At 45.3% G+C, this 14,414-nt stretch overlaps 1 long non-coding RNA gene across 3 annotated transcripts in view; it reads right to left on the bottom strand.

The window, feature by feature from the left end:
- Positions 1-13,537, bottom strand: part of LOC138375613 (uncharacterized) — a 58,566-nt gene extending 45,029 nt beyond the window's left edge. For 2 of the 3 annotated variants that reach the window (XR_011231538.1, XR_011231545.1), the window contains exon 1: positions 7,500-7,621. This is a non-coding gene — a long non-coding RNA (uncharacterized lncRNA). Of the gene's footprint in view, positions 1-7,499; positions 7,622-13,382 lie in introns of those variants that run through there. The other variant, XR_011231540.1, reaches the window with a different exon arrangement.
- Between the last annotated feature and the right edge of the window lie 877 nt (positions 13,538-14,414).

Here is a 14,414-nt window from a genome sequence, read left to right as displayed (position 1 = left end):
GAGATCACAAGAGACTAAATAGAAATACAGAAGAGCTCTAAACATATATCCCTGGAACACTGCCTCGTTTTTCAGAAGTTGGAGTGATGAAAAGGAACCAGCAAAAGAAACTGAAAATAAGCAGTAATATCCCAGAAGCAAAGGGAAGAAGGTTTCAAAGAATAGAACATTATCAACCACATCAAATGCTGTGACTGCTGCTATATTCACTGACATTAGAATTCACCAAAGAGGTCACCAGTAACATCAAAAAAGAGCTGCCGTGGTAGAGTGGAAGAGAAAAAAAAAAAAACCTCACTGTAGTGGATCCAAGAGAGAGAGGGAGTACTGAAGACCACAAATATCAACTTTTCTGGAGAGTAGTAACTAAAGAAAGATGTGGTGTGGAACAAGGTTTTTTAAACATGGGAGATATCAGTATCTATATGCTGCATATGTATCTATATGCTGACAGGAATGATCCGGTAAAAATAAAACACTGACGCATCTCGTTGGCACGCACGAGGGGATGGACACGGAAGCAACGCAGTGTCCTTGACAGGAGGAAGGGAGAGAATCCAGGGCAGCCGTGCAGACCGGGGTGAAGAACAGCAGGAAATGCAAAGAGCATGGGCAGAGGCCTGAGGGACATGGAAACACTTTCTGATCGCTTTCATTTTTCACACACGGGAAACACGTTATCAGATGAAAATGGAGAAAAGGTTAGAGGTTTGAGGAGAGAGGTGTAAAATAGTCACTTATGGGCCGGGCGCGGTGGCTCACGCCTGTAATCCTAGCACTCTGGGAGGTCGAGGCAAGTGGATCGCTCAAGGTCAGGAGTTTGAGACCAGCCTGAGCAAAAGCGAGACCCCGTCTCTACTAAAAAAATAGAAAGAAATTATCTGGCCAACTAAAATATATATAGAAAAAATTAGCCGGGCATGGTGGCGCATGCCTGTAGTCCCAGCTACTCGGGAGGCTGAGGCGGTAGGATTGCTTAAGCCCAAGGGTTTGAGGTTGCTGTGAGCTAGGCTGATGCCATGGCACTCACTCTAGCCCGGGAAACAAAGCGAGACTCTGTCTCAAAAAAAAAAAAAAAAAAAAAAAAAAAAAAGTCACTTATGGGAATGCTAAAGTGATTCAACCAGGGAAATGTCCTGGGATTACACCACTGTCAGCAACACAAAGGGCCTTCCTGAGGTCAGCAGTCAGGCACTGAACGGGAGACCCGGGTCAGCACGGCTGTGTTTTCCTCAGAGCACGGTCTACTGCCCAGGTGCAGGCTGAACCGGACAGAGAACTGCATGTAAACGGTGTGGGGTGGAGGGCTGGCCAGCGGAGTGCAACGGAGGAGCGCCCTACATGGAACTGAGGGTGCATGAAAGGGAGAGATTATAATAGTGGGCCATGGATTCAAGGCAGGGAAAATGCTCAAGTAAGGATGTGCAGGAAGGGGGACAGTACAGAGGTGGCAGAAGCAATGGACTGCAGGTCCCAAACAGACAGAAGTGCTGTCAAGGGGGGTTACAGTTGTCCCACGGGGGTTTGGTTCATGGAACCCCACCATACCAAAATCCCCAGATGCTCAAGTACCAGATATAAAATGGGTAGGTGTCTGCATATAACCTATACATATCCATAGACTTTAAAGCATCTCTAGATTACTTATATGTAAATGCCATGTAAGTAGCTGTTATACTGTAGTTTTTTTTTTTTTTTTTTTTTTTTTTTTTTTTTGTTGAGACAGAGTCTCACTTTGTTGCCCAGGCTAGAGTGAGTGCCGTGGCATCAGCTTAGCTCACAGCAACCTCAGACTCCTCGGCTTAAGCGATCCTACTGCCTCAGCCTCCCGAGCAGCTGGGACTACAGGCATGCGCCACTATGCCCGGCTAATTTTTTTTTATATAGATTTTTAGTTGTCCGTATAGTGTCTTTCTATTTTTAGTAGAGACGGGGTCTCGCTCTTGCTCAGGCTGGTCTCGAACTCCTGACCTCGAGCGATCCACCCGCCTCGGCCTCCCAGAGTGCTAGGATTACAGGCGTGAGCCACCGCGCCCGGCCTATACTGTAGTTTTAAAATTTGTATTTTTTTTTTAGAGACAGGGTTTAGTATTTTTGATCCACAGTTGGTTGAATCCTCACATGTGGAACCCACAGACACGGAGGGTCTACTGTATTTGACAGAAGTTGGAAATAGAGGATGTGGAGGCCCCAGTGGAATTATGCTGAATGAAACATCCTTAGTAAAGTACGGGCAGTTCTGGTTAAAATGTTATAGAACTACCTTAAACACTAAACCAAAACGTCACCCTGGGCAAAGTGGGCCCGCAGATGAGGAAAGCTGGGAAGCGAAATTAAAGATAGAGAATTGTATCACAGGAATTGTAGCTGGGGGTCCCAGACATAGAATTCTCCAGAAAACTATTTCCAGCAGTCCTAGGGCGTCCGCTTTGAACAACCTGTCCAACCCAGGAGGCAAAAATGCCAGATCACAATCAGATCAGCTAAAATAAACCATACCTTTCCCCTCGATCCCTTTTCCGCAAGAAGCTGGACCCTGAGCAGGTGAGGACATCATACTGAAGAGAATCTGGCAAAGTAAAATGAGAAATCAGGTAGTAATCTTCCTGCAAAGCAGGCTTCTAGGTCTGAAACAGTGGGAACCAAAGAAGAGTTCAGAATTGTGTGAGCGTCTCAACACTGATTATACTGAACTGCACCTTCTAATGACTAAAATATTATGAATGACAAGTGACCACAGGAGTTTTTATTACCTGAAAGTTACTGGAAAAGCTATCTGATCTTACTAAGAGCTCATCCAGAGGTAGAGACTGAATCTATGGAGGGTCTGAAGGCACAGTGAAAACTGTTTTCTGCTTAACCTTACCAAGTCCCATCCACTGACCATACTAGTTCCATAGATACCCATAAATTCCCACTACATGTAAGGTATAAAATATACCCAATGCTAGATGTAGTAAAAATTCATTTTTGCTTTACTAAGCAAAAAGTGAAAGCAAATTATTAAGTCAAATAAAACAAAAGTCATTTTATGTTTGAGTACAACTACAAAATTTGATCACAGAAGATGTCATAAGAAATCTTAGCATGAGTTTCTAAGCGGGCAAGCAACAAAACAGAAATATCAGGGCTCACCATTTAGTCATTTTCAAAGTCACCTCTATTTAATGCAGACTTATCTAATGCATTCTAGGAAAAGGAGTGAGAATGTGTTACCATAATTTTGACTAAAATACATTTACAGGTATTTTATAGTGTCAAGATAAAGACAATAAAGACAATTTATTACCAAGTCTTTTTGGCATTTCAATTCAGAAACCCCATCTGGATGCAGTCACAGAGCAGTCTCAACTAAATTCTACTCCATTCATAATTTGGTAGTATTACAGAAAGATTCAAGCATACTTAAGCTTTGAACTGAGGCAGCAAGTCAATATTTAATATGCTAAATTCCAAGTTTTTCCAGGAAGTATGAAAAAAAATCAGAAAAAATGCTATCACCTAACTAGCAAGCAAGCATTAAGGATAAGCACATGTTTTACTCAGTTCCTCTCAAGAATACACAGGGAACCTACAATGCCCCATTCTGACACATTACTAACATTTAACATTCAATAAAATGTTAAAATATTTGTTTCATAAAAACTGAGATAAGAAAACACTAAAACAGGCCAGGTGGGGTGGCCAGTACCTGTAATCCCAGGAGTTTGGGACGCAGAGGCTAGGAGTCCCAGACCAGCCTCGGCAACATAGCAACACCTCGTGTCTACAAAAAATTTGAAAATTACCCGGGCATGGCAGTGCAAGCTTATTATCCCAGCTACTCGGGAGGCTGAGGTAGGAGAACTGCTTGAGCCCAGGTGTCTGAGGTCGCAGTGAGTGACAGTCATGCCACTGCACTCCAGCATGGGTGACAGAGTGAGACCCTGTCTCTGAAATTAAAAAAAACAAACTAACACACAAAAAAAACACTACAATAAATCAAAACCAATAAGCATGTTTCATTGTGAGTGAAAAATCTTATAAAACCTTAAAAAAATCCCAGATTCATCCTAAAACAGACGAGAAACCTAAACATTTTCATGTTTTTTAAAAAGACAACTGGGAATTAAAAACATAATAGCAACCTATACTAGGCAATAAACGTGAGAAATGTTATATAGCATTTAAATAAAAATTTTAAAATTCAAAAATGTTTTCTACAAATGCTAATTAATAAACTCTGACAATCTACACAGGCAAACATGGGCACAGCTGCAAATGCCTTGTTAGCATCATTCTTCATCACTTGATTAATTGCATCTGAGAGAAAAGAAATTCCTTCTAGATCACTCTGAAGGGCATTACAAAAAAATCAACCACCCTCCCCAGCAGACACATCTACCTCGATGAAGAAAACACCAACATTTCAAATATTCCAACAATTACAAAATAGGATAATCCTGGAATTTACTCAGCCTCAAAACATTATGAACTACTCCAACACAGGAATAATACTTTAAAAACATTTACAGTGTTTTCTAAAATACAAAAAATATTCATTATGAATCCTGATTTCTTGGAAAAAATTATTTTAACATGTCTCCATGCTGTTGATTGTCAAGAATTCTGATGATGTGCTTATCCAAAGAAAATGCCAGGCACTTTTTATTTAACATATCACAGACTGCTTACATTGTTCTTTATCATCACTATTAGATTTCTTGTCAACACCAGACTGATAGTGGTAAATTGTCAAGAAATATACATTTCTTCCTCCAAGAAATACAGGTTTAAAGAAAAACTGTCACAATTCTCTACCACTAAAATTTGAGGGATTCCTTCCCTTATTCCTAGGAACAACAATCATAAAAAGCTAATAGCCAGTAAGTCTAAAATCTAAAACTTCTATTTGAATGTATACATTATTTTCAACAATGTATAAACTATTATAAGCATTGACAAGTCAAAAGGGTCCACCAAAATTCAAAAGCTAACTGCAAAAAGTTAGTAATCTACATTATTTTGTAAAGATCAAGATTGGCTTTGGAGTACATTAACTCAGACTTCTGAAGAGGCCAAATATTGTTTTTAAACATATGTAAATAAGATAAAAATAGGCAATGCAACCTTAGAATAAATGCAATACTAAAAATTTCATCTTCTTTTTTTTTATTTTTTTTATTTTTATTTTATTTTTTTTTGTTGTTGAGACAGAGTCTCACTTTGTTGCCCAGGCTAGAGTGAGTGCCGTGGTGTCAGCTTAGCTCACAGCAACCTCAGACTCCTTGGCTTAAGCGATCCTACTGCCTCAGCCTCCCGAGTAGCTGGGACTATAGGCATGCGCCACTATGCCCGGCTAATTTTTTCTATATAGATTTTTAGTTGTCCATATAATGTCTTTCTATTTTTAGTAGAGACGGGGTCTCGCTCAGGCTGGTCTCGAACTCCTGACCTTGAGCAATCCACCCGCCTCGGCCTCCCAGAGTGCTAGGATTACAGGCGTGAGCCACCGCGCCCGGCCTTTCATCTTCTTTTTAATAAGCACTTTTATCAGTTGTAAAACTACGGTAAAGTCCATATATGGAACCACAAATTATTACTAATAATCCTTCCAATTTCAGCACTATCAATCTAATACTGTATTTGTTTGTAAATAGTAAAGAAAAGGACAAAATAAATTCCTGAAATGGTGCTTTACTTAAAAACGTTTCTTATGGAAAAGGAATCCAATGTTTATCATCAGTGATTTTTAAAAATAGAAAATATTGTTGTTGCAAAGATTATTTACAGAACACAGAACCAGAAGTCCATGACCTTTCAATAAATACACTGTACTAAAACCTTCTTGTGAGAGACAGATAATAAAAACACCAGTCTGTTAAATCTCTTCCTCCCTTCTTTTTAAAATGTAGATAGATTTTATTAAACTGAAAATATGAAAGTGTAACCCAGTAATCTTAGCCCTCTTAAGTTACTTATTATCTTTTCAATAGACTGTTATGAATTTACAGTTCCTGCAGTTCACCTGCCACCTTTCCCAATTTAAAGCAGGCACTAGGGGTTTAAGACAGTCTCCACTTGCAACATCAATTATAAGAAAGAACTTTATGCTCGTTTTAAAAAAGGATTATTGTGAGTTTTGTTCGGCCCCAGAAACACCACTCAACACAGATCCCAGCACATAAGAGATGTTTAATGAATATCTGTTGAGTAAATGGTTATGTTGAATTGTATTAGTGCAACATTAGTTTTTTTTCCTCCTTTAATCTACAGTTCTCCCTTTTTGGAAAAGAAACTCAAGACCACAGCAGTCCCTCAAAAACACATAAACAACTTTATTCACAATGAAAAATAAAGCTGGGTCTCAAAATACAATCCCAGCGCCATCTTTATGTTCTCCATTATTTTTAAAGAAAATGAGAAATAAAGCCTGTTTTTAAGAAATAGATAATGTATACCAACTTTCCTCAAAATAAAAAATTCACATTTCAAACTTATTTTCGATGATAGTAGTACTGAGAGTAACAACTGATGGTTCCAAAGTATGCATATATTGGGTAAAAATCAAAAACAAGCATATAAACAAAACTACATGTTTTTTGCCAACGTTTTTTCCTTAATCTTAGTCAAAAGGGTATGTGCCTAAATTTTACTAGATGTGAGACCAGCTTTGTCTGATGTTTCCAGATTCATTCGTTCAACAAATATTTTAATGAGCACCTACTGTATTCCAAGCCCTTTAACGTTTGCGTTTGCAAACTGCACACCACCACCGAATTCCTCTACGAAGCCTTATCGTTTAAAAGAATGGCAAGGTAATAAGGAATCTCAACACCGTTTCTTGCACACATTAAGTCAGTGGATTGGGGCGCTTTTTCAGCCGTCAAAGCGGCATCAGCGAGCCGCTACCGACCACACCCGGGACCCAAAATCCCAACCAGGAGCCACAGCCGGTGAAACTACCTGTGAGAGTCGTCCGCGCTCCTCCTCCGAGGAGGCGGCCGGGACTTTCGCTCCGAGCCCAGCGAGCTCCGCTGCGGGACCGCGGGCGGGACGCGCCGGGCGCCTCGGGCGACAGTCCGGCTCCGGAGCCGGGTCCCGTCCCGCCAACCCTCACCTGGAGACCCCGGGCCGTCCCCGCCCGCCCCTCGCGCCACCCTCGCGACCGCCAGACGCGCCAAGTGGGGGGAGGGGTCTGCGTTTCCGCTTTACCGCGGCGGGCGGTGGGCGCCTCAGTCGCCCCCTGCCTGAATTCCGAGCTGAGCTCGGGTCCCTTCGTCAGAGGGAAGGGACGAAACCCAAAGGGCGGGTCCTCGGGGAAGACACCTCGCCCGAAGCTGGAAACGGAGCCGCAGACGCAGCCCGCAGCTCGCAGACCGCAGACCGCAGACCGCAGCCCGCAGCCCGCAGCCCGCAGCCCGCGCTCACCGCGGAGCCCTCGGGGACCGGGGTTCGGGGCTTCAGGCCGCCGCTCAAGGGCCCGAGAGGGCGAGGCGCGGGGCCGGCGCCGCACTCACCGTCGCCTTTGTCGCGGCCGCCCGCTCCCGCAGCGCCGCTCTCTGGCCGGCTCCGCGGCTCCCGCCGCCCTCACGCCCGCAGCTGCGCTCCCGGTTCCCTCCGCCCCGCCCAGACTCGTGCGCAGGCGCAGCCAGCGGCGTCGCGCGCTCCAGTGCGGCGGGGGGCGGGGCTTCATCGCGCAACCGCCACGGCCGCCACACTGGCCCCGCCCCTGGGCCCGCCCCAGCCAGGCCCCGCCCCTGCCAAGCCCCGCCTCAGGATGGGCCGGCCGGCGGGCGGTGCCACCCCCACCCTGGAGCCGCGCAGGCTGGGCGGCCGCTGCTGTGGGGAACCGACCGCCCACAGCAGGGGGTGGAGCCTGCGCGGGAAAGCGCGCGCGGAAGATGGCGACCGAGCCTGCGCGGGAGCGCGCGGGAGCCTCTTCCCTGCCCGGCCCGCAGGCGGCTGCGGCTCGCGCCCGCCCGGCCGCGGAGGGGCGGCGTCTGCGCGCGGTGTGGGCCGCGGCCGCGCCCTGAGGAGGAAGCGGGGTGCCGAACTGGCGGGGGGCGAGGTGTCTGTCCGTAGCAGTTGAGACCTCGAGGTCCTGAAACCCTCCGACCACTGTTTTTTTCAATGTCACAGTCAGAATCGTTTGTCATTCACTGGCTTCAGGCCCGGCACATCCAGCTGGCATTTGCAATGGGAAAACTGTTCGTGCCCCAGACCCCTGTGACTCCTCCCCCGGATCGCACACGTCCCAGAAGTCGGGACACGTGACAGTGTCCCAGTCTAGCGGCCAGTACTCCACCAAAGGACCCGCCAAACTCTGCCTGTGGTCAAAGGACAGAGAGAGCCAGGTGCTGGTGTCAGGGCATCCTTCCAGCTGCTCAGGCCACAGACTTTGGCGTCATCGTTGGTCCCTCTCACACTCTCATTTTCACTTCCAATCTGCCAAGAAAGCTCGTTGGTTCCACTTCCAAAATAAATCAGACTAGTTCTCACCTGCGTTACTTCCAGCATCTCAATGATACCTCAGTGACCTACTAAACTGCAGGGCCTCCCTGCCCATCATCTACTCTGTTTACTGTCAAAACAGCCGGAATATCCTCTCACAAGGAAATGTCACCTAGCGTTGATACTTAGCCTGAGCCAGGTATTTAAAATTGCAACCGCCAGACACCAATTCTCAATCCTTCCTACTTCATTCTTTTTCTTTTCTTCCCATGACACTTCACACCTGGTAGCGATCTCTATGGTCAGCTTTCCGGATCTATGGTTAGGCATTCACAGATTCAACTAACCGCAGATAAAAATAGTCAGGAAAAAAAAAATTAAATAACACAAAAAATACAGTATAACAACTATTTATATAGCATTTACATTGCATTTGATATTGTAAGTAATCTAGAGATCATTTAAAGTATACAGGAGAATATATATAAGTTATACGCAAATATTATGCCATTTTATATAAGGGACTTGAGCATCCGCAGATTTTGGTGTTGATGGGGATCCTGGAACCAATCCCCTAAAGATACTGAGGTATGACTGTATTTATTTTACATGTTTATCTTTTAGTGTCTTTCTGGTCTTCGCTGGTAGAAGCTGGGATTTTTGTCTGTTTTGTTCAACTGATGTACCCAAGTCCCTAGAATAAATGAAAAAATTTTAAATTCCCTGAGATAATAAAAAGTGTAAAGCAACAAAAAATGACCCGGTTTGTATTTTAAATTTCCTCTTGGTTTCAATTTCTATCAGTTAATTGGGTCAATATTATATTCATAACACTCTCTTTACATATTTAATGTAGCCTTTAAGATTTAAAATAAAACAATTTAAAGCCACAGATTATACAGTGCAGTTTGGATTTTTTTTGTTTGTTTGTTTCTTTCTTTGAGACAGGGTCTTGCTCTGTCACCTGGGCTAGAGTGCAGTGGCGTCATCATAGCTCTCTGCAACCTCCAACTCCTGGGCTCCAGGGATCCTCCTGCCTCAGCCTCCTGAGTAGCTGGGACTACAGGCACACGCCACCACACCTGGCTAATTTTTCTTTCTAGTTTTTGTTGAGACTGGGTCTCATTCTTGCTCAGGTTGGTCTCGAACTCTTGACCTCAAGCGATCCTCCTGCCTCGGCCTCCTAGAGTGCTAAGATTACAGGCATGAGCCACCATACCATGCCCCGGCCCCGGCCCCTCCCCCTCCCTGTCCGCCCCCCGCCAGCCCCGCGCTGCGGCTCCACTCGTCCCCCCGCGGCCACACGGGGGCGGGGGCGCAGCCGGACAGCGGGCAAGGGCGGGGCGGGGCGGGGCGGGGCGGGGCGGGAGGACCGGGATGGGGAGAGGACGGGGAGGGGCGGGGAAGGGGGCGCCGGGGAGGCGGGGGTCTGGCTGTGTTAAGGGGCAGTTTTCCCCTAAACTGATCTACAGACTAACCGGGATCCTTACTGAACCCTGGTAGCGCCTTTTCTTAGTGGAAATGACAAGCTGACCCTAACACGTGTACGGAAATTCAGAGCATCTAGACAATATAGCAGCCATAACAATTTTGAAAAAGAACAAAATTGAAGAACTTACACAACCAGACATCCAATTTTACTGCAAAGCTATGGCAATAAAGACTGTGTGATGCTGACATAAAGATGGACCTACAGCCAAGTGGAACAGAATAGAGGTCCAGACTTAAACCTTTCATTTATGGTCAATAAATTTTAAACAAGGATATCAAGATAATTGGATGGGGAGAAATGACAGCTTCAACACAGGGGACTGTCTACAAAGGTCTGTTTGTATATCGTCCATAGTACCAAATTGGCTTATAAATAAATGAGTATTCGTAAATTATGCAAATAAGCCCAGATGCTATTCAAATGCACAGGACTTAGTAATCTTTTGGCAGATGAGACTGGTCTAATATTGGTTTGATGGGAATGGCCAGGTCTTCAGCTAAATATGCATATATTTAACTTTAAGTTTCTTACTTTTATGATGCTTTCTTGCCATGAAAATTTAGCCTGGGATGATGGCTATATTTGTCTGTCTCATGAAATTTTCCAGGCATAATTGTTAAGAATGAATAAATTGGGTAGATGTGGCTAGGAAAAAAGTTTGTAAATAAATTTTTGATGATGGTTATATTTTGTAACACGTTTCCTTGGGGAGGTTTCTCAAATATTTTCAGTAAATATACCCTTAGAGTTTTACTAAGTGAAGTTAAATGATGAATATTCATTGAATATATAGATATTATCCAAATAAGATAATTCTAAAACAGTAATTGAACATTAATTGAATAAGAGTTTAGACTCATATACTTTTGACTTCTTATTTCAAAGAAACAAAAGTTATCTGAGTCTGTTAGTGACCTCTGACTCTGTTTAGTGAAGTACCTCAAACCTTTTAACATCTTTGGCAGGTTTTCCTGGGATCAAAATCCTAAATTAAATCTTTTTGACCTAAAATTAACTTTGCGATTTTCAAGTTGGACCCCAGGAGAGCATCAAAGAATGTATATCTCTTCTTGTGGAGATATTAAACTATTAGGCTAATTTGGTAAATCGTATAGGAAGCATTGCCAAATAAGAAATGATATTTAACTTGGTGATATTTGTGCAAATGTGTTATTAAAATGTATTCCAAAAATATGTGATTCTGAAAATTCTAATGTGTTGTGTTATGTGCTATCAGTCATTATGATTACTATGTTAAACTGTTATATGCCACAGAAATACCTAAATCTTCTTGCCAATTGTAAACTTTCATCAGACTTTTGACCATGGCTGTTCTGGGTTTCCACAGTTATTATTTTAAATTCTTTGATGGAAGCATTTTCAATCAGCTATAGTCCAAAATTGTTAATCAAGATTGAGAAAAACAATCTTGATTACATGAAACTAAGTAATTGATAACAATACTGCTTTTATGCCTTTATTTAAAATGTTGGTTCTTTACCTAAATGTTTTCCGGAGTCAAGGAAATTTTCTTTCATAAGCTCTGTATATGAAATTTGCAACAATTTCGTAAAGCATCCTATTGTGAACAAAGATGAAAGCATTTGCTTTTTCTCCCTACTCGATTCCTTCAAAATTCTGGAAGTATTTGTGAATATCATTATCTTTATTTATATAAGTTCAATAAAAATATGCTGTCTCTTTACAAGCAGGATACAATTGGAAACACTGGCCATATTGAGAAGGATTTGACTGAAGTGTCATATTTAAAAATATGCATAAAATGCCAGTGTTCCCAGCCTTACAGTGAATGAGTGAAAATTTGTCACTTCCTGGCAGTGACAGAACCTTAAGACTATAATAAAGAGAACTATAAGTAAAGAGACCATAAGTCCGAGAACCTTAAGACTATAAGTAAAATCTAAAGCCTGCCTTGGTTTGGCTTCCTCCTCTCAAGAAGTTCTAAAATCTGAGATTCCTATATGATCAACGTGGACAGAGAAAATCATGCTTCTAAGGAAAACTGAAGCACACCTGCTAGTAGATTGAAGCCCTGTGCACTGAGTTCAAGTCCTTGTTATCTGCCTGTAGCCTGGAATGGATCCTAAATCCCCTGATTTCCTCCAGTATTTGGCTACAACTAAATCCTGCTAAAGTCCCCGGGACCTCTCCCAGCAGCAAAGCAGGGATACTCCAGGGCCATTCATGGAACACGACCGCTATCCAGATTAACCAACTAAGAGAATTAAATATTAAGATTGGAGAGGAGTTAGATATGAAGATTGGAGGTGTGGGTGACACTGGGGCTACGCTGTCTATCCTTAGCCCCGGCACACTGTCTCTGTGCCCTCCCTCGGGTTCTGAATTCATCTAGATGGTTGCAGTGGCCAACGAATCTATGACAGTTCCTAAATCTCTACCTATCCTCCAACTAGGACCCCTCGTGACAGCCGTGGCCTTTTGCTTGTCCCGTCAGCCCCCATACATCTCCTGGACAGGGACTTCTTAAAAACCTACCAGGCCCATACGTTCTTCTCCCAACTAGGGGAAATAATGCTTGAGTTATTTTCACCAGGAGACTTTGCCACACAACGGCTTTTACGCAAATTCCCATCCATTCAGTTAGCCTCGCCATCACTACCCACCCTGCTCCGTAAGAGCCACGTGGGAGTCTGAGCACAATCCAACACCGAGGAAAACCCTCAGGTTGTGAAGACGACAGTTGTGTACACTCCCGAGGACGCGATTCACCCCAGGAGTCGACCCCAGTGAAGGAGCGAGACGGGGAAGGTTTCTGTGGTCCTGCGTTGGACGAGGTTCTGCTTGGGATGACCGTGTGGTCAGGAACCTTTCCCATGCCGTGAACAGAGCTGCCAAAGCCACCAGGGGGCAGCCGCGGTCCCCAGACGCCCTCGCGGGTCGTGGCAGCCCAGCCGCTGGGAGCGTTAGACCAGCCCCGCCGCCAGGTGGCGTCGCTGCCGCTGCCCACACTCCCGCCGCACCTGGGTCACGTGACAAACCTAAGATCTTGCGGCAGCGACGCTCTGACAGACGCGTCTTCAGAAAGCCCCCGTCCGGCCCGACGCACTGGACTCAATTTCCCTTTCTGAGCTGTTTCCAGATCCCGTTCGCCCCCACCCGTCGAGCCCTAATAATCCTCCTGGCATCCGGGCTGAGCTGGGCGTCCTCCCCACCCTGCCTCAGCCGTTCTCACAGGCGTCTGCGGGAGGCCCCGGACCGCGCCGGCGGACTCTCCGAAGTCGGACCCTCAGCCTACGGGACCCGGAACCGATCCGTATTTCACAGGCGCTTGGGCGTTTCCCAGGCACAGGGCTGGTGGCGCTGCCCGGCCCCTCCACTGCCGCTGGGGTCCCGCGTGGAATAGGGGGACCGGGCCGGCTGCAGCCGCTGCCCCGGACGGGTCTGGCTCAGAGGCAGAATGCGGACAAATGTGTACCTGAAAGCCCATCCTTCAAGACGGACCCGAGCAGCGGCAGGGTCTGATTTTAACATGGAGCCCAGAGGTCATTTGCTGACTGGAGGCGACGCCCGCACCGCGCCCGCACCGCACTGGAGTTCCCCAGAAACCTGAGCCTGGGCTCAGCTTTAGCACGTCTGGAGCTCAGCTGCATTAAGCAATTAGAACTCAGCTGCACTGACCAATCAGACTCAGCCACACTGACCAATCAGACTCAGCCACACTGACCAATCAGACTCAGCTGCATTGACCAATCAGACTCAGGCTCACTGACTGATCAGGACTCAGCTTCACAGACCAATAAGACTCAGCCGCATTGACCAATCAGACTCAGCCACGTTGACCAATCAGGACTCAGTTGCAAGACCAATCAGATTCAGCCACACTGACTAATCAGGATTCAGCCACATTGACCAATCAGGACTCAGCCACACGGACCAATCAGATTCAGCTGCATTGGTGAAGCACGTTCAGCCACACTGACTAATCAGAATTCAGCCGAACTGACCAATCAGATTCGGCCACATTGACGGTGTAGACTCAGCCAAATTGTCCAATGAAACTCAGCCACGTTGACGAATCATGACTCAGAAACACTGACCAATCAGATTCAGCCACATTGACCAATCAGATTCAACCACACTGACTAATCACAGGCAGCTGCATTGACCATTCAGACACAGCCACGTTGACCAATTAGGACTCAGCAGCACTGACCAATCCGATTCAGCCACACAGAATAATAGGCGCAGCCTCATTGAGCATTCAGACACAGCCACGTTGACCAATCAGGACTCAGCAGCACTGACCAATCCGATTCAGCCACACAGAATAATAGGCGCAGCCTCATTGAGCATTCAGATTTAGCCACGTTGACCAATGACGACTCAGCAGCACTGACCAATCAGATTCAGCCATACTTACTAGTCAGGATTCAGCCATACTGACAAATTAGATTCAGCCACACTGACTAATCACAGGCAGCCATATTGAACATTCAGACACAGCCAC

The sequence above is a fragment of the Eulemur rufifrons genome, chromosome 27 (assembly GCF_041146395.1).
Source record: "Eulemur rufifrons isolate Redbay chromosome 27, OSU_ERuf_1, whole genome shotgun sequence".
Lineage (NCBI taxonomy): Eukaryota > Metazoa > Chordata > Mammalia > Primates > Lemuridae > Eulemur > Eulemur rufifrons.
This window is presented reverse-complemented; position numbering and strand designations above follow the sequence as displayed.